At 44.4% G+C, this 21,258-nt stretch overlaps 1 pseudogene; it reads left to right on the top strand.

Annotated features, from left to right (window-relative positions):
- The first annotated feature begins 13,320 nt into the window (after window positions 1–13,320).
- On the top strand, window positions 13,321–16,136 carry LOC130885542 (kinesin-like protein KIF11; annotated as a pseudogene).
- Window positions 16,137–21,258: the final 5,122 nt, after the last annotated feature.

Here is a 21,258-nt window from a genome sequence, read left to right as displayed (position 1 = left end):
CCAGTGTTCGTAACCACCAGGCCATATCTGCAGCACCCTCAATATAGTTTTTTCTTTTCTTTTTTTCCTAAGATTTTAGTAAAATATATACAATGTAATATCTACTATTTAAACCTTTTAGATTTTAAAATCCTGTGGCTTTAATGACATCAATAGTCTTGCACAAGCAGCACAGCTTTTCCAGAAACTCATCCTTGTGAAGTTCTGTTCCCATAGCCCTCTCTTTAGCCTGTTTCCTTCTATCTGCTTTTCCTCTACCAACTGACCAGTTCTAAATATTTCAAACTCACCAAGTCACGCCATGTTTTCCCTTTTGTGGGAGGTTTGTTTCACTTAGCACAGGGTCTCCATGCTGCATCCACGTGATGAGTTCAGTCTTAGCCAGGGGAAGGCATTGTTAGGAGGTGAGGCCTCCTGGAAGGTGGGCCACTAAGGGCACACAGCCTGGCTTACAGCTCCGGCCCAAGGGGATCTGATGGCCTCTTCTGACCTCTGCAGGCAGCAAATATGCTCATGATGCACATAAATACATGCAGACAAAACACTCATACACACCAATTAAGTATGTCTAGACAATTTTTTTTTAAAAGAAGTTCAATGTCATTCTCTGCTATGTGGTGATTTGGAGGCCAGCCTGGGCTAGAGAATTTATATAAATAAATAAATGAATCTTTCATCTCGTAAATTTATTTTCTAATTTTCTTTGTTCCCGTGACAGAAAGCTAGCGCAATTTATGTAGCCTTTGTGTCGGAATCCCATTCCTCTTCTTGTTAAGCTATCCATCACACATATCTGTACTGCTCTTGTTTTTACTCACCTGTTCATGGACAAGCGTTTCTGTTCTTCCCTTCTTTGGCTACTGGGAATGAAGCTTCAGTGAACATTAGCACAAAGTGTCTGTTTTAGTATCTGCTTCCAGTTATTTGGGGGAAGTGCGCCATATGACAGTTCTAAGTTTAACTTTCTGCAGAGCTACCAAGTGGTTTCCCACGGCAACAGCACAAGGTGGTTGGTTCTAATTGTCAACTTGATGCAATTGAGAATCACCTGGGGAGAGTCTCAGTGAGGGATTGTCTAGAAAAGTTGCCCATGGGCATGTCTATCTTAATTACAATAATTGATGTGGGAAGGCCCGCCCAGCTTGGGTGACACCATTCCTAGGCAGGAGATCCTGGGCTGTGTTAGAGCGGAGAGAGTGAGCTAAGCATGGTTGCAATGCTGTCTGCTTCTTAACCGTGCAAGCAATGTGACTAGCTACGTGACGTCCTTGCTTCCTTAGCTTCCCTGCAGCAAGGAACCTATAACCCACACCTGTGAGCTAGAATTCTTTTCTCCTCTAAAGTGCTCTGGTCAGAGTGTTTTTCTCCCAGCAGCAGGAGATAATGCCTCGTGTCACATTGTAATCTGCAATACCGATGAGTTTGTCCCCACTTCTCATCAGCAGTTGTGCCGTGGTCTGGGTAGGACTGACCGTGGCCTTTAGAAGCTCATGTCTTCCAAACCTGGTCTTCAGCTGATGACGTGTCATTAAGACAGGAGGGCTTCAGCGATAGCTCCATGAGTAAAGTGCTTGCCGAGGAAGTGTAGGGGCCTGGTTTGTATCCTGAGCACCCACAAGAAAGCCAGGCAGTATGTCTGTTACCCCAGCACTGGGAAGAGGTGTACAAGACCAGACAGATTCCTCCAGCCTGTTGGCCAGCTAGCCTAACCACACTGGCAAGTTCTGGCTTCAATGAGAGACCCTGTCTTTAAAAAGAAGGATTAACACTATTCTGTAAGGACTTTAATGTTCTAACTTAAAATGTAAAGGAAAATCTAAATTTCAAATTTTTTTTTCCCAAAGTCATGGTTTCTGTCTGTAACAGCCCTGGCTATCCTGGAACTCACTCTGTAGACCAGGTTAGCCTCGAACTCCCAGAGATCCGCCTCTGTCTCCTGAGTACTGGGATTCACAGCATGTGCCACCACCACCCAGCTAAGTCTCACATCTTAATGAAGCTAGCCTTACCACCTACATTAGCCGCTGCTTTGTGTTTCAGGTTCAGAATTTAATGAACTCCCAGTAAAATTTTAGTGGTTTTCTCTTACCACTATGAAGATGGTATGTGTTTTTAAATGACATCTAGTGTGTGTGTTTGTGTGTGTGTGTGTGTGGTGTATGTGAGAGAGGGGAGGGGGGAGGAGAGAGAGAGAGATACTCATATACCACAGTGCTCATGTGGAGGTCAGAAGACAACTTGTGGGAATGGGTCTGAGGCATCAAACCCAGGTCTCCAGGCACGGTGCATCAAACACAGGTCTCCAGGCATGGTGCATCAAACCCAGGTCTCCAGGCATGGTGGCAAGCACCGTTATTCTCTGAGCCCTTGGAGACGGAAGTCTCTCAAAGTCTTGTAAATAAACATGCTCATAAAATTCACATTGCTGCTTTTCACTTTGATTTCATGGAGTGGTGGCAGGGGTAGTCCTCCAGTGAGTGGGAGTTATGGGCTGGGGGGACTGGAGAATGGACCTGGGGCTTGTTTCTCAGATGCGCACTTCAGTCCTCTGCTTGGTTTCCAGAGGTGGTTTCCTGTCTCTCTATTCATGCGTGCCCTGCACCCGCTCTTTCCTTTGTAGGTCTGGACAATTCGCAGTGCGCTTTGCTGTGCAGAAGTCCTGGTCCAGGAAGTACTGTTGCTTAGCAACAGGTTAACAAGTTCTTCCTCTCTGTGGCCCATGACAAAAGAGCTGACTGAGCAGAACCTCCAGCTCTTATTTGTCCAGCAAATAGACAAGTGGTCTCTTGTGCAGGCTTATGGATGAGCAGTAGATTTCGTCTGCCTTTAGCTACAGCAGGGATGAGAATGTGTACTTGAAATCAAACATTTATTGAAAGTTACATACTTGTTTAACTTGACTTTAAAAAAAATTTTATAAGTTTATTGTTATTTGTGTATGGGCATATATGTGTGTGTGCTTGGTGTGTGTGTGTGAGGCACATGTTCCATGCAGAGGTCAGACAACAACTTTTTATTTATTTTTTATTTTTATTTTTATTTTTTATTTTTTTTTTTGGTTTTTTGAGACAGGGTTTCTCTGTGGTTTTGGAGCCTGTCCTGGAACTAGCTCTGTAGACCAGGCTGGTCTCGAACTCACAGAGATCCGCCTGCCTCTGCCTCCCAAGTGCTGGGATTAAAGGCGTGCACCACCACCGCCCGGCCAGACAACAACTTTTTAAAAAACATATTTTACATTAGTTTATTTAGAGAGGAGAGGGAGGGGTAGGGGAGAGAGAGAGAGGTGCCTACCTATCACAGAACACTTGTGGAGAACAGGGGACAGTTTGCAGGAATCAGTCCTGTCCTTTTCATCATGTGGGTCCTAGGGATTGAACTCAAGTTGTCAGCAGGTTAGGCAGTAAGTTCTTTACACACTGAACCATCTTGACACCCCCCTTCAGTTAATGTGTGTGTGTGTGTGTGCGCGCACAAGCACTCGCTTAGACATGTGCCTACAGGTACCCTTGGTGGCCAGAACAAGGTGTTCGACCAGCTAAAGCTAAGTTATGGGGCCACCCAGGGAGGGTACTGGGAACAGAACTCAGGTCTCCCAAAACTGGTGAGCTATCTTTGCAGTATCCCACCCAGCATTTAAAAAAGGAATAGCCCTTCTTCTTTGACAGCTTCATACATACATGCCATGTGTCTTGAGCACGAGCATCCTTCTCCACTTCCCCCATCACTACTCTTTCATGTTCATGGCCTCTTCTTTGTTTGCTTTTTTTTTTTTGTAACCCAGTGAGTCCAAATAGTACAGCCTGCTCTGACCTCTGAAGGCACCAGGCATGCAAATGGTGCATAGACTGACATGCAGGCAAAACACCCAGACAAAATATTGAGACATAATTTACACACAGCTCTTATGTGTGCAGTTTAATGGCTTTCGCTCTATTACAATATCAATTTTTAAAAATTATGCATTTATCATTATTGTGTGTGCCTGATGTGTGTATATGAGTGTGGGCACTTGTGCATGCCGCAGTGCTTGCGTGCAGATCTGAGGACAACTTTCTGGGGTTGGTTCTCTCAATGTATACGTCCCTGATTTTCATAGAAGCTGTACAATTCAGGGCTGGAGGTATGGCTCAGTGATTAAGAGCATATACTGTTCTTGCAGAGAACCTGAGTTTGTTTCCCAGCACCCATGTTAAGCAATTCAAAACTACTTGTAACTCTAGCTCCAAAGGGAACTGATGTCTCTGACTTCCATGGGTGCTTGCACACACACACACACACACACACACACACACACACACACAGAGGCATCTATCTATTTTCATCATCATCTATCTAAATAACAATAATAAGAATAAATTTTAGGGCTGGAGAGATGGCTCAGTGGTTAAGAGCACTGCCTGCTCTTCCAAAGGTCCTGAGTTCGATTCCCGGCAACCACATGGTGGCTCACAACCATCTGTAATGAGATCTCATGCCCTCTTGTGGCCTGCAGACATACACACAGACAGAATATTGTATACATAACAAATAAATAAATAAATATTAAAAAAGAATAAATTTTAAAAGAAGCTACACAATTATGCAATAATATTCCATTTTTTCATCCCCAACCTCTTGAAACTCTAATCACACTCTGCCTCCTTGAATTTAACTATTTGTTCTTATTCTAGCCTATGCTTTTGTGTTATACTTACACAATTATTACCAGGCTGGGGAATTGGCTCAGAGGGCTAAGAGTGTGTAGAGCTTTCCCAGAGGACCTGAGTTCGGTTGCCAGCACTCACAAGGGGCACTCACTAGGTGCTCATGCACATTCACGTACACATATATACATAAATGAAATCTTTTTTAGAAAGTAAATAAATCACTTGCTAAGGCAGAGCCAGGGATTTTCATCTATTTTTATCCCCAAGAATGTTTTAGTTTTAGAGTTGAAGTTTTGTTAAGGTCTTGGCTCATCCTCTCCCACCTAATATCGTCTGCTTCCTAACGGGCTGGCTGGACCATTCCGTGTTCTGTGAAGGCCGTGGTGAGGGTGACTGCTCTGGCTCCGGGTGGCCAGTCTCTCCTAGCGCTAACTGCAGGAATTGGATGTTTTGTTTTTGTAGATGATCTTTATCAAGACAAAGGCATTTCCTTCCTATTTCTGCTCTTTGGAGACTTTTTCTTATGAATGGGGCTTATTTTTTGTCAGATATTTTTCTGCCCTCTGTGGACGGAATACATACCCTCTTTCACTCTGTGTCTTACTTCCCGGTGTTGAACTAGGCCTGCATTCTTAGAAGAAACCTCACTTCATCACGGTGGATAATTTTTTTCTATGTAGCTTGCCTCTATTTGATGATATTTTTTAAGGTTGATGTCGAGGGTGGGAAACATGTCTGAGCAGGTGAGTGTTACTGCTCCTGCAGAGACCTGAGTTCAGTTCCCCGCATCCATGTCGGGTATCTCACATCTCCACGAGATCTGGGCTCCTCTTCTGGACTCAGGGGCACTTGGGTGTATGTGAACATACCCACACAGGTGTATAATTAACAAAAAAAATTAATTGATAAAAATAAATAAAAATAAAAATACTGATAATGAGCAGTAAACTCTAGCCAGTCTAGTAGGGGCATAGTAATGGTGCATATAATACTTTAATATTAATATATTTTAAAGTATTTTCATGCTTGTATTAATGAAGAATATTGGTCTATAGTTTTGTTTTTTTGTTTGTTTGTTTCATCAAGACAGAGTTCTGGCTTTCCTGGAACTAGTTCTTGTAGACCAGGATGGCCTTGAACCCACAGAAATTCACGTGCCTCTGCCTCCCGAGTGCTGCGATTAAAGGCATTCGCCACCACCACTAGGTTTATAGTTTCTTATTTTTAATATGTCTTGGGGGGGGGGCTGGAGAGATGGCTCAGAGGTTAAGAGCATTGCCTGCTCTTCCAAAGGTCCTGAGTTCAATTCCCAGCAACCACATGGTGGCTCATAACCATCTGTAATGGGGTCTGGTGCCCTCTTCTGGCCAGCAGGCATATACACAGACAGAATATTAAATAATAAATAAATAAATATTTTAAAAAAATATGTCTTTGGCTTGGGTATCATAGCGATACATTCACACACCCATGTGAACACATACAGACACCACACATACAGACACACACACATGAACACATTTTATGTTTTGAATTCTCTCAAAATTGTTGAGGATTGGCTTTCCATCTTTATTTATTTCTTCTCTTTGTCTGTCTTTTTGTGGAAGAATTTGAATAGTTGTCCTATTCTGGGTTCTCCTTTATGTGGTCTGATTTAGCATGTTTAACATGTTCCTCTCTTACTTTTCCTTCCTTCCTTCCTTTCCTTTTTTTTTTTTGTAAACTGCTAGATAAAAGTTAACAAAAGCAATAAGCAACTCAGCGCTTTGGAGGACTTGCTGCTCTTGCAGAAGGGTTCACAACAATCAGTAACTTCTCAGTTTCAGGAGATCCAACACCCTCTTCTGACCTTCATAGACACGCATGTGGTGCACACACGTACACGCAGGCACACACACACATTCATGCACATAAATAAAATGAATAAATCAGAAGAAGATTCTAAGGAATGAGAACTCTCTGGAAGTCTGTGAAGAGTGAAGCAGCCTCCACAGGACAGCAGCTGAGGATGCCCAGGGAAGTCAAGGGTAACGTCTGAAGAGAGGAAGCCTGTCAGAAGCCAAGTCTTAGGTCTTTTATTGCTGTGAAGAGACACCATGACCACAGCAGTTCTTATAAAGGAAAGCATTTAACTGGGACCGACTTACAATTCAGAGGTTTAGTCCATTATCGTCATGGTGGGAAGCGCGGCAGCACACAGGTAGACATGGTGCTGGGGAAGGAGCTTAGAGTCCCCCCTCGAGCGGGGGGTAGGGGGTGGAGAGTGGGGGGTAACCACAGGCTCTCCCACCACATAGGCCAGGAGTATAGGTCTGGAGAATGGCTGCTAATCCCAGCCACAGGACAAGCCCGTAGTTTTCATAAGCCTTAAATCCAGTTGTTGGATTTGGCGAGACGGTAATTCCTATGGGATAGTTTAGCACTGGGGAAGTCCATGTGTATACTCTGCATACTTTGGAGGACTATGCCCAGGTACATCTTGAGAGGGGATGCCTTGCTCGAGACCACTGTCTGGTGGGCCTCTCTGGTGTGCAGGAAGCAGTCATGGGTTGGACACAGATACACTGAGAAGCCTAGATAGCAAGAGGCTTCTGTGTTGACAGCCTCAGAGGACAGCAGCTCCACCTTCTTTGGCTGAAGCCAAGGTCACTGAGGGGATTGACAATCAGGAGCGAGAGGTCAACAGGCTTCTCCAACTCCATTCTTCCTCTCTGTCGCGTGTTTTTCTATTGGCAGGACTGAGCAGTCTGATTCTCAAGTCCAGCGGATGCTCTCTGCAACCTCCTCCATCCTCGGGATGTGTGATTTTGAGCAGAAATCACAGAGACCAGTAAAAATCTCAGTGGTCCAGCAAGCTCCCTGAAACCTCCACACTCCTGGACATTAGCCATTAGCAATATTCAAACTGAGCAGTGAGCAATATACAAACTGAGGGTGAGCAAAGGTGTCTAAAATGACTATGGCCCTGTTAAGCAACTGACTGCACCACCCCCAGTTTGCACGACATGAAACAGAAGAGCCTCAGCTTCAGTTGGCATCATCTTCTACCTGACCACAGAATATTCTGGAGAACTCAGGAAGAAACTACTCTAAGACGTTGTCTGTGAGGTCCTCCCACTTTGCCCCTATATTTTTCCTTTTGCTCTTTTTATATATTTGTTAATTTCTTTTAAAAATTTGCTCTTATGTGCGTCTCTGTGTTCACGCGCATGCACTTGCTGAAGTTTCTTCTGCAGTTTTTGCTTGGAAAAGAGTTCTTGTCTAAAGGCACTTTTAATTTATTGTGCCCTTTCCTGGTTCTTTCTGCTGAAGTCTGTTAGTTTTTTCCCTCATATGTCTACATTCCCTGGTGTTTCCTGTTGCCAAATTCTGCAGTATGGCCTGAGTACCCAACACAACAAGGCCAGGCCTACAGAGCTCCGCCCTCTGCTGTGCCTAGGTCCTGGAGTCCCTATCAATCCAAGTTCTCCCTGCTTTTATGTCCAGTTACTTCTTATGTTTGCTTTCTAGGCAGTCTTTTTAGTCTACTTAGCAGAACAGGAAAAGCTTCCTTGACCCCATCGCGCAGGAAGCAGGTTCTGAGTGTGTATGAGTGTGCCTTCACTTCCTGCAGCTGTCCTTTATGTTTGATTTATTGCTTGTGTCCTTGACTTTCCCTTTCTTCTCCACATTTGCTTGGATCACGGTGGTATTGGTGTGATCTGGCCATTGTCCTCTGTGGTTTCTGTGACTTGTATTCTTTACTGCTCACTTCAGCAGAATCAGAAGGTTGTCATGTCCAACAGCTTTCTTTCAAGAGTTCCTGGAGACTTCACGCACAGGAGAAGCTGTGGCAGTGTGTTTCCACGCCTCTCGTGAAGCATCTGTTGGGCTCTGGTCATGTGTCTGTGGGAAGTTCACTTCTGCAAATGCTACAACTGTAGTTTGATGGACTGGACTGTGTTCTGGCCTAAATGTGACTGTTTGGATTAGAGCCTGTAAGGAGGTAAGTAAGGGGGGAGTATTCTTTTCTTTCCCTAGGTGAGAACTCAGTGTCAAAGCAGCCATCAGCAAGCCAGGAAAACAGCCCTCACCAGAACCTGACCTGCTGGCTCCCTGAGTCCCCACTTTCAGCTTTACAACTGTGATAAAATAAATGTTCATTGTCTAAGTCACCCAGACTATAGTTGCTTGTTAAAGCATCCTAAACTAATATACATGATTACTATTTAGGTTTAAATGTTTGATAAATAATGTCTTAGGGTTTCTATTGCTCTGGAGAGACACCATGACCGTAGCAACTCTTAGAAGGGAAAATATTGGGGCTGGAGAGATGGCTCAGAGGTTAAGAGCACTGACTGCTCTTCCAGAGGTCCTGAGTTCAATTCCCAGCAACCACATGGTGGCTCACAACCATCTGTAATGAGATCTGGTGCCCTCTACTGGTCTGCACCATATATGTAGGGAAAATGCTGTATACATAATTAATAAATAAATTTAAAAAAAAAAAAAGAAGGGAAAACATTTACTTGGCTGACTTACAGTTCAGAGGTTCAGTCCATTATGTCACGGTGTGACATGACAGTGTGCAGGCAGACATGCTGCTGGAGAGGTCGCTGAGAGTTCTACATCTTTTTTTTTTTTTTTTTTTGGTTTTTCGAGACAGGGTTTCTCTGTGGTTTTGGAGCCTGTCCTGGAACTAGCTCTTGTAGACCAGGCTGGTCTCGAACTCACAGAGATCCGCCTGCCTCTGCCTCCCGAGTGCTGGGATTAAAGGCGTGCGCCACCACCGCCCGGCTGAGAGTTCTACATCTTGTGCAGGCAACAAGAGGTGGTCGGAGACACTGGGTGTGACCTGAGCATACATAAGACCTCAGAGCCCACCCCACAGTGACACACAAAGCCACACCTCCTAATATTCACTTTCTATGAGGATATGGGGGTCAATTACATCCAAACCACCACAAATAGTTTATAAGTGATCTCCTGAAGTGTTTGTTGACAGTGTCCAACTACGTAGCTCAGGCTGACTTTGAACTCATGATCCTCCCACCCCAACCTTCTGAGGGTTGAGATTGCCTGTTTGTGTCACCACACACAACTTTCCTCAAACAGTTTAAATAAGAATTTTAGCTATATATGGTGGTATTCCCTGTAAGCTCAGCATTCAGGAAGGCTGGGGTAGGAGGATCATGAGTTAGAGGCCAGCCTGGGCTACCATGGTGAGTTTCAGGCTAGCCTGGGGCTACATGGCAAGACTGTACATAGTAAAACAAATTTTTTTTTTTTTTTTTTTTTTTTGATTTTCGAGACAGGGTTTCTCCGTAGTTTTTGGTTCCTGTCCTGGAACTAGCTCTTGTAGACCAGGCTGGCCTCGAACTCACAGAGATCCACCTGCCTCTGCCTCCCGAGTGCTGGGATTAAAGGCGTGCGCCACCACCGCCCGGCTAGTAAAACAAATTTAGGGGGAAAGAAGGAAGTTAGGAGAGCAGAAAGATGGGCTGGCTTCATCTAGCTATGTAGTATTGTTTCTGTTCTCTTCATTTGTGTAGGCACAGCTTTCCATCTGGTATGATTTTCCTCAGGCCAGAAGGATATCATTTAACGTCTATTTGTGACAGGGTCTTAGTATTTGCTGTCCCAGCCTCCAAGTGGTGGAGTTACAGGTGTGAGCCACCATGACTGGCTCATCTAGCGTTTGTTATGGGGCCAGTCTTTTGCTATTTTATGCTTGAAAGGGTCCTTATATTTCCTTTGTTCTTGAAAGATCTATATAAAGGTCATTATTTTGTGTTTGTGTGGGGCACATGTGCACACGCCCCAACCTGTGCAGGCAGACGACAACTTTCAGGACTCCATTGTCCCTTTCCATTAGGTGACCCTGGGCTCTAACTCAGGTTGTTCAGTTTGCATCATAACAGGCACATTTACCCACCACGTCATCGTCTTGGCCCTTGAAACAAGACTTTGCTGGGTAAATAGTTCTTGGTTTTCAGGAAGTAGGTGGTGCCGTCTCTGATGGCAATGGAGTGTCATTCCTGTGCTACTCTGTTCATGTGGGGACCAGGGGCGTGGGCACCTGTTACAATGTTTACTTTTGGAGGTAAACTTTTAAAATCTGTTATTGCTGGGGTCCGGTGGCGCTCACACCTTTGATCCTCAAGCAAGCCCTGAATCCTTGTTAATTCAGGAAAATGCTATTCCACTGTGTATATTTCATGAAGCCTCCCTCTTCTCGGAACCATGGTTACATAGTTGTTAGTCCTCCAGGTAGTCCTCCCCCACCCCTGCCACACACACCCTGAGACAGGGTTTCTCTGTGAGGCCTGGGTGCTCTTCTGAAACTCGCTCAGTAGACCAGGCTGGCCTCAAACAGACCTGCCTGCCTCTGCCTCCCAAGTGCTAGGGTTAAAGTGTGTGCTGCTGCTACCCGGCCTTGGTGGCTTTTCAGTGTGCAACCATCAAGTTAAGTGTCTCCTCATAGCAATGGAACAGTAACTAAGGCAACTTCTGGCTTCAGTGCTTTCCTCACATCTATAAAGCCTTGGGCTCAATCCTCAGCACCGCTTAAACTGGTGTTTACACCTGTAAATCCCAGAACTTCAAAACAGGAGTCAGGGGTTAGAAAGATGGTGTCTTAGGCACTGTCACACTGCTGTGAAGGGACACCGTGACCACAGCAACTCTTTTTTTTTTTTTTTTGAGACAGGGTTTCTCTGTGGTTTTGGAGCCTGTCCTGGAACTAGCTCTTGTAGACCAGGCTGGTCTCGAACTCACAGAGATCTGCCTGCCTCTGCCTCCCAAGTGCTGGAATTAAAGGCATGCGCCACCACCGCCCAGCAACAGCAACTCTTATAAAGGAAAGCATTTCACCGGGGCTGGCTTACTGTTTCAGAGGTTTAGTCCATTATCATCTTGGGGGTGAACAGAGGGACAGGCAAGCATACCAGAGAAGTAGCTGAGAGCTACACCCTGATGAGTCAAGAGAGACTCTGGAATTGGCATGGGTTTTTGAAAGCTCAAAGCCCACCCCCAGTGGCACCCTTCCTCCAAAAAGGCAACACCTCTTAATCCTTCCCAAATAGTGCCACTGCCTGATGTGAGCCGATGGGGGTCATTCTTACTCAGACCTCCAGAGATGACTCTGCTGGTCAAAGCACTGTCTGCTTTTCCAGAGGACCTGGGTCTGATCCCAAGTCCTTACATGGCGGCTTACACCTGTCTTTAACTTCACTTCTGGCCCCTGCAGGCACTGGGCATGCAAGTGCTAATAGACACAGACATATATGTAAACCAAAGATCCATGTGCATAAAGTGAAAAAAAAAGAAAAGAAGCAGAGGCAGGAAAATCAGAAGTTCAAGGTCAGCCTGGTCAAGGTGGTGGGACGTGCCTTTAATCCCAGTATTCCAGAGGCAGAGGCAGGCAGATCTCTGTGAGTTCGAGGCCAGCCTGTTTTACAAAGCTAGTTCCAGGACAGCTAGGGCTATTACACAGAGAAACCCTGCCTCGAAAAACAAACAAACAAACAACAACAACAACAAAAAAAATAGTTCAAGTTCAAGCTGCACGTTGAGTTCAAAGGCAGCCTGGCATACATGAAATCCTGTCTAAAAACTACATTAATTTTCATGTGTTTGGCATGCACATGTGTGCATGCACATTTTATATATTTATTTGTACACATTAATGTGTGACTGGCTTTTCCAGGCATTCTTCATGCCTGATACTTGAATGTCTAATATATTCTGTATGCTATTTTGTTTCTTCATATTTATATTTTGGGAAGTGTGTGTGCCTGTGCATAGGCACACATGGTGAATGAATGTGAGTGCGTGTATATGCATACATGCAGAGGTCAGAGGTTGGTGTCACATGTCCTCTATTACCCTCCATATTATATATTGTGGCAGGGCCTGACCTATTTGGCTAGTCTAGCTTACCAGCTTGCCCTGGGGATTTTGTTTGCCTTCCTTTTTATAGGCAGGCTACCACACCTGCCTGGTGTTTTTGAGGTGCGGGGGGGGGGGGGGATCTGAATTCTGGTCCTCATGCTTACTGCAAGGGCTTTACCAGCTATCATTTCCTCAACTCTTGTCTGTTATTTTAAGTGCATCAGGTGGGTGGGGGATTCAGTGCCTTATCATGGCTGGGAGTGAAAGGATTCGATTTAAAATTAATTTGTTGAAATAAAATCTTTTAAAAATCTATTTCATACGCTTCCTAAGGTAGGAACTAATTCCTTTCCAAACACTTTAGAGTATCTACTAAATAGATGAATTATTGTACTAATTAATGCAAGTTTTATACGGGCCTATTTTCCCTTTAGTGGACTGGAGAGTATGAAAGAAAATGTTACAGTGCAGCGTTTTAAAAATCTGAATGCTCTATTATTGGTTTCTGGGCAGAGATGAGTCTGGAGGTTCACTTTCTCCAGTTGGTGCAGGTTGGTGGCCATAGTCAGAGGCCTGTGTGATGGGGGAATGGGTGCTGAGTTGCAAGCCTTTAGTTGGGAGAAAGACGTGGTGCCAAGACCCCCTACCCCCCAGTGTCAGAATCATCTCTAGGCCAGCAGATTTGGGCAGGACTGTCAGTATGTCTGTACTGGATACTTTTATGTCAACTTAACGTAAGATGAGAGGAAGGAGCCTCAGTTGAGAAGATGCTTGATGACCGACTGATGTTGGAGGGCTCGGCATGGTGGGTAGGGACACCCATGGGCAGGTGGGCCTGGGGGCTGTAAGAAACCACGATGGGCAATCCAGTAAGCAGCACCCTTCCAGGTTCCAGACCTGCTTGATTTCCTGTCCTGACTTCTTTCAATGATAGACTATGACGTGGAAGTGTATGCCAGGCAAACCCTTTCCTCCCTGTAGTGATATTTTGTTTGAAATCTAACAAATAAAGCTGCCTGAAGATCAGCGTGCAGAGCTAAACCACTAGAGGCCGGGCAGTGGTGGCCACACCTATAATCCCAGCACTCAGGAGATAGAGGCAGATTGGTCTCCGTTAGTTCAGCCACCCTGGGCTACACAAGATTGAATCAGTCTAAAAGAGAAACAGAGCTCACACACTTGGGATCACATGCCTTTAATCCCAATACTAGGGAAATGGAGACAGGGGTGATATGGCTGGGCAGAGAGAACTATAAGGCAGGAGGAGACGGGAGCCCGAATGCAGCCTGAGATGCAGTATGGGAATGCAGTCTGAGGATTTGTAGAGACAGGATCGCCCTTTCAGTCTGAGGATTCGGTAGAGGTAAAAGGTCTCTCTAGTGGCTGACTTCACTGCTTCTCTGATCTCTGTTTTCACCCCCTAATATCTGACTCTAGGTTTTTATTATTAAGACCAATTAGAATTTCTGTTATACCTCCCCAGTTTGCTTTTGATCATGGTGTTTCATCATTAGCAATAGTAAGCCTAAGACAACACCCCAGGAAGAACGCTCTCGAGGAAGAAAGATGAGTAGGGCAAGAACATCCAGGTGTTGGTGAGACACAGATCATGTGATCTGGAAGGGAGGAAAGCTAACCACCATAAGGAGTAGGATGTGATCACGCACAGAAAGAACTTAGTGTATCAACTGTAGGACTCACAAGAACTCCAGGAAAACATTGACTTTTGGTATGATGTTTGGAATATCTACTGAGCAAATTGACGTCTACCGAAATGATGTTTGTCCATTCTAGATGAAGTTATTATGGGCTATAATTGGAGCATTTTACAGACTGGCACTGGAAAAACTTTTACAACAGAAAATGAAAGGTCACCTGGGAGGAAAATGACCTCTTAGCTGGGATAATGGTTTGGCTGGGATAGTTTCACAAATTCATCTAATTTTTAAGAACTTTACTGATAATGGTACTGAATCTGCAGCCAGTGTCTCTTTTGGATCTCTATAATGAAGACTTTTGATATTCTTAGTCCATCTTCTTCTGAGAGACTGCTTTGCCTGATGATCCTGTAATAAAAGGGAGTGATAATCAAAGGTTTATTGGGAATTACAGTGCACAACAAAGGTGAATTCTACAAAATATTGGAGAAGGGAACAGTAAGAGGACGACTGGGGCGACCTTGAAGAATGCTTACTCTAGCTGCTCTGTTAGAGTACACATGGAAAGGTACTACAGCTGGCGGAGAACAGCTCGTTAAAATTGGAAAGCTGCATTGGGCTAATCTCGCAGGAAAAGAAAATTTGGCCATCCTGGAGCTGCTGAGAAAAGCATTCAGGATGCTGTAAGTATCAATCAGTCCCTGTTGACTTTAGGAAGAGTTACTACTGCTCTTGTGGAAATAATACCTCACATTCCTTATTGAGAATCCCAACTAACTAGAATCCTGTGGAGTTCTCTTGGGGATGGTAGAGAACATCTCCGTAACAGCTTCCCCTGCAGCTCTCATTCTCATCCCTGAGTGCATGAGAATGTGCTCAGAGCAAAGAGCATACTGGGTAAGCCTGGAGATGGTCAGAAACCCGCCACAGAACCCATGAGGACCACACAGAAGCGATGGAGTGTGTGACGCGAGCTCTCGCTACAGCCCATGAGGGACATGGAGTGTGCATCTCTGAAGAAAATCTTAGAGAGCCATGAACGGAAAATTAACCGTTCAGAAAATAAATAGTTGAACTGGTTGAAAAAAAGAATCAGTGTCCTTGAGGAGGGCTCAGTAGGGTTACAGAGTTATCTGTGGATGACAAAAGTGAACTTCACCCGTGGAAATCTGAGCTGCAAATAAGGCACGTGGACTTGAGGCCACTCAGAAACATTCACAAGAAAGAAATAAACTGACAACTTATTAGAGAGGAATAGGTCTTTTTAGCATTGGAAAGAACGTGGGAGAAACTTCATGATGTCACCAGCAAGAAAATGTGGCAGCTAGTGTGTCTCAGGTTTCTCACGCGCTGGGAGAAGAGCAATCGATGGCTACACAAAGTAAGCCCGCTGTTGTGCAGAAATGGGTGAGCAGATTGTGACTGACTGTCCTGGCTCCCTGAAGGCTGTCTCACCCCCTGGTGTGGCGTCCGTAGTGAAGCCCAACAGACAACTGCAGCACAGTTTCAGGGCTTCATTGACGATGGTTGAAGGCAGGAAAAGATAGGAAGTTTTTGTTTGTTTGTTTTTTAAGTTTTCATAGTGTGTTGTATAACAATCTACATGAACCCTAAGAAAATATGGTTTCTTCCTTAGTGAAATCACAAGAGCTTTGTGGAAACTTGGATGAAGACTTGAAGACAGCGTGGAGACCCATCCACAGAAAATTTGTCAGTTAACCAATAGTTGGATGGAGAGATTCTGCACTTGGGCGGAAAAGTGTGAAAATGGCTGGAAACCACTTAATAGTACTCAAGAAAATACAGAGTGGAAGTCAGCAGCTCAATCAGTAAAACAACACACAGTAAAAAACTTGTGGAGGCTGAAGAGACAGTGCAGCAGTTAAGAACAATTCTGCTCCTTCCAGAGGACCTGGGTTTGGTACCCAGCACCCACCTGGAGGCTCACAACAGTTTGTAAGTCCAGTTCCTAAAGGATCCAGTGCTCTCTTCTGACCCCCCGAGGGCACAGTACACACAGTGCATGATGCATGTAGACAAAACACTCATTCACATAAAATAAACAGAATTTAAGGAATTATTGCTAAGCCAGGTGTGGTGATGCATGTCTCAGCAGAGGCAGGAATAGCAGAAATCCAAAGCTTAATGAAACTATAAAAACTGGTTTGAATAACCTTAATTGCTTATTGCTGAAACTAGCTATCCCAACAGGTTTGACACCTGAGAGAAGTTGTTTATATCTATCAACACTGGTGAGACTGAGCCATGGAAACAGCTCCTTGATCAGCTGTAAAAGAAACAGCCCAAACTGTCAATGATGCTAAATTGTTCAGAAAATGACAGAGAGACCAGTAAAGGCACGGATGAAGAAAAGGGGGTTCTGGAGCAATGCATCAAAGAACTCTTACCCCAAGAGCCATTTGTATTGTGTACCAGTGTGGATTGCTCAAGTGGGGCGGGGGGGCTCCAATTTCCTAGCACAAAAACACAGGCGTTAACCCCGTGGAGATGTCAAAAGTTGAAGAAACCTCACACACAGCACTCGGTTTAAAAGAGCAGACCGCAGCCGGGCGGTGGTGGTGTACACCTTTAATCCCAGCACTCGGGAGGCAGAGGCAGGCAAATTTCTGTGAGTTTGAGGCCAAGCCTGGTCTACAAGAGCTAGTTCCAGGACAGTCTCTAAAACTATAGGGAAACCCTGTCTCAAAAAAACAAAAACAAAAACAAAAAAAACACCACCACCACCACCACCACCACCACCAAAAAAACCCAAAAAGAAAAAAGAGCAGACCCCAGCCGGGCGGTGGTGGCGCACGCCTTTAATCCCAGCACTTGGGAGGCAGAGGTAGGCGGATCTCTGTGAGTTCGAGACCAGCCTGGTCTACAAGAGCTAGTTCCAGGACAGGCTCCAAAGCCACAGAGAAACCCTATCTCGAAAAACCAAAAAAAAAAAAAAAAAAAAAAAAAAAAAAAAAAAAAAAAAAAAAAAAAAAAGAGCAGACCCCATTACAAGCCTGCAGTAAATTTAAGTAAGCATCAAGATTATTTTATTTATTTATTTATTTATTTATTCATTCATTCATTCATTCATTCATTTATGTTTTTAAAAGACAGGGTTTCTCTGTTAAACAGCTCTGGCTGTCCTGGAACTCACTATATAGACCAAGCTGGTCTCGTCTATAAACTCAGAGATCTGCCTCTCGAGTGCTCAGATTAAAGGGTGAGCCACTGCCCCTTGGCTTATTTTATTTATTTTTATGTGCATATTTTTCCATGTGAGGGTGTTGGATCCCATGGAACTGGAGTTACAGATAGTTGTGAGCTGCCATGTGGGTTCTGGGATTTGAACCCAGGTCCTCTAGAAGAGCAGCCAGCCCTTTTAACCACTGAGCCATCTCTCCAGCCCCAATTACTTATTTTAAGAAAAAAAAGTCAGGTGGTGATGGCGCATACCTTTAATTCCAGCACTTGGGAGGTGGTGGCAGGTGTTTCTCTGAGTTCCAGGCCAGCCTGGTCTACAGAGCTAGTTCCAGGACAGTCAATGCTACTCAGAGAAACTCTGTCTCAAAGAACCAAAACCAAAAACTAAAACCTGACATGCCCTAATTTGAGGCTGTGTCCAGACTGAAATGGGATAGACTGTATCAACAACACAGTGCTGCACTTAAACTGCGTGGCCTCTCTGTCCGCACTGTAGTCCAAGTGTGCAGGAAGTCGGGTTTCATTTGGGAGTATATTGAGAACACACGTTTCTAGCTTTTTACATAAAGTAGGCCTTCTATAACAAGTGAGTATTTTTCTTGTATATTATTAAATACCAAACATATGGAAAATGTGTTGTTCTAGGCTTGGGCTAGCATAGAGGAATATTGCCAGCACTTAGCTTTGAAAAGGGCCATCTTCTTTGCTGTTTTGTTCTGAGTTCATGTATTTTTTTAAGCCTCTAATGAGATTTTTCTGTTTTGTCTTCTCAGCTCATTTCTTCCCTTTCATCTGTTACCATGTCATTCGTAGAGAGCGACAGGTTTCCTTATTATGAGAAATCCAGGTTTTACCTCAAAATCTTTTTTTTTTTTTTTTTTTTTTTTTTGGTTTTTCGAGACAGGGTTTCTCTGTGGTTTTGGAGCCTGTCCTGGAACTAGCTCTTGTAGACCAGGCTGGACTTGAATTCACAGAGATTCACCTGCCTCTGCCTCCCGAGTGCTGGGATTAAAGGCGTGCGCCACCAACGCCCGGCTTACCTCAAAATCTTAAGCATGTTTCAGTGGTTAATGCTGCAATCATTGTCAATAATAAACTTGACCCTGGAAGTGTATACATACACATGGCATGTGCACACACACACACACACACCATGCTTAATAAGCATTGATTCAATGGATTAAGTCATTGAACTACTTGCCCCGGCAGCTTCTCGTCTCCTAAGTGATGGGAACGGTGTGCAGTGTTCCCACATGCAGAGATGCTCATGCATCTTTATGGAGACCCTTTGTAACAAAAGCAGGCATTGGGCTTTTGGTATAATTTGTGGTGCTAAATTAGAAAAGGAAAAAAGGCAAATGGATCAAATTACAACAGGATAGTTTTTAAAGACAGTTTTCTTGGTGGCAAATCAATTTATAATCGAGGGCTTACTATTTTCAAGGCACTGCCTGGTTTGCCTAAGGACTGGGTCTACACAAATCTTGCCGTATGTGTCATAGACATGTTTTAACATTTAATTTTTTTTAGGTTTACGGACATGTTTTACCTTCATTTATCTCTGTGCACCATCTGCCTGCCTCATACGTGTGGAAGATAAAGAGGGTGTTGGATTCCTTGGGAACTGGAGTTAGGATGGGTATGAGTTACCATGTGGGTGCTGACAAGCACACTTGGGTCCTCGGCAAGAGCAACACGTGCTCTAAACTGCTAAGCCATCTCTCCAGGCCCTAAAACTTTATTAGTGTGTTACTGGACCAAATGGAGGTTAAAGGACAACTTTGTGCAGTTGATTCTCTCCTCTTACATTTATGTAGGTCCTAGAGCAGTGGTCCACACCCTTCCTAATGCTGCAGCCCTTTACTACAGTTCCTCATGTTGTGGTGACCCCCAACCTTAAATTATTTTCCTTGCTACTTTATAACTGTAAGTTTGCTACTGTTCTGAATTGTAATATAAATATTTGTTTCCAATGGTCTTAGGTGACCCTGTGAAAGGGCTCTGTGACCCCTCAAGGTGTCACAATCTACAGGCAGAGACTGAAATCACGTTGCCAGATTGCATGGCAAATTGCTTTACCCACCAAGCCATACTGCTAGCTCTTAAAAAGATACATAATCACAGAAATTATGTATAGTTTCTGTGAAACGGTTCAATCCCAGTACCTAAATTCCTTTTGAGAATTCCAAGACAGGGTCTCAGGGAGCCATAATGACCTTGAATTCTTGCCTCCTCATCCCAAGTGCTGTGATTATAGGCAAGTGCTACTACTACCCAGCTTTCTTTCTTAAGATCAGAGTGACTTTCACGACTAGGTTAAGGATATCCTATTATATATATAGTCACTAGTACCCCACGTGTACCCATCATTTCTTAACCCAGCACCTTAGGCTGCTTGGCTGAGCTATCATCTAAATTCTCACCATTTCTAATTCTGGTGCTTTGACTAATCTCTGTAAGAAGTGATGTTTTTGCCTATATTGTACAAGTTTTTGTTGCCGATGACCTGAGAGTCCAAACTGACAGTGTAACATGAAGTCTTAAGAGACTCTGGAAAAGCAGTCATACCCTTTACCCCTGAGCCATCTCTCCAGCCCCTTGACAGGTTATTTTTTTTTTTTTTGAGACAGGCTCCTAATATGTAGCTCAGGCTAGCCTTGAGCTCACAGAAATCTGCCTCTGGAGTGTTAAGATTAAATCATGAACCACCATGCTTTCCTGAAGGGTAATTTTTTGGGAGGGGTGTTAAATAAAAATGGCCCCCATAGGGCCATAAGGAGTGGCACTATTTGGAGGAAGTGTGTCACTGGGATGTGTGTGTGTGTGGGGGGGGGGGCTTTGAGGTTTCAGATGCTCAAGCCAGGCCTAGTAGCGTCTCTTCCTGCTGACACGGATTCAGATAGAGAAGCTGCTACCATGTTTCCTGCCATGCTGATAACAGACCAAACTTCTAAACTGTAAAGCCAGTCCCAATTGAATGCTTTCCTTTATGTTGCCGTGGCCGTGGTGTCTCTTTACAGCAAAGAAAACCTAGGACAGGGGTTTGGTTTTTCAAGACAGTTTCTCTGTGTAACAGAGGTTGGTTGTCCTGGAACTTTGCAGACCAGGCTGGCCTCAAATCTCAGAGATCCATCTGTCTGCCTCCCAGTACTGAGACTAAAGGTGTGTGCCACCATGCTCAGCCTAAGGTTAGCTTTGATACAAAGGACTAGGTGTCATGTAACTGTTATGAAACTCTGGATGTGGAGGGCCTTATGTGGCAGATGATGCTCCAGGCCCTACTTCCCAAGACCAGCTCTCCCTACTCTACATTCTGGGGACTTTTAGGGGGCAGTAATGGTGAGCAGGGGAAGGGCAGTTCTTCAGTCTCAGTGTCTTAGGGTGGGGCTTTGCCATGCTGTCAGTAGGTCTATCCCCATTGCTTTCAGAATTTGAGGCAGAACTTACTGTTTTCTACATGCACTTTGTTCTTGTAGCTCAAGAACCCCAAATCTCTTTGGCTGTAGTCCCAGACCTAAGCAGGGAGTCTCCAACATTCTCAGGATGACTGTGCTTTCCAGAGAGAAACAGGCTCAGGTTTCCAGCCTGGACAGCTTCACAGATTCTGGTGTAAAGGTGGTGATTTTTCTGGATACATTGTATTGTTTGCACAAGTGCAACAGATTACTAAGTAACTAATCTAGAAATGGTCAAACCTTAAAATCACTTTGTACTTGCGTGATTTTCTTAAAAACTTCTATTGGTTTTAAAGGTGGCCCATGCCTTTAATCTCAGTTCTTGAAAGGCAGAGGCAGGCAGATTTCCCTTGAGTTTGAGGCCAGCCTGGTCTACAAAGTAAGTTCTAGGACATCCATGGTAGTTACACAGAGAAACCCTGTCTC

This window comes from Chionomys nivalis, chromosome 13, assembly GCF_950005125.1.
Source record: "Chionomys nivalis chromosome 13, mChiNiv1.1, whole genome shotgun sequence".
Classification (NCBI taxonomy): Eukaryota; Metazoa; Chordata; class Mammalia; order Rodentia; family Cricetidae; genus Chionomys; species Chionomys nivalis.
Note: the sequence above shows the minus strand (reverse complement) of the source record. Positions and strands in the feature narration are given on the sequence as shown.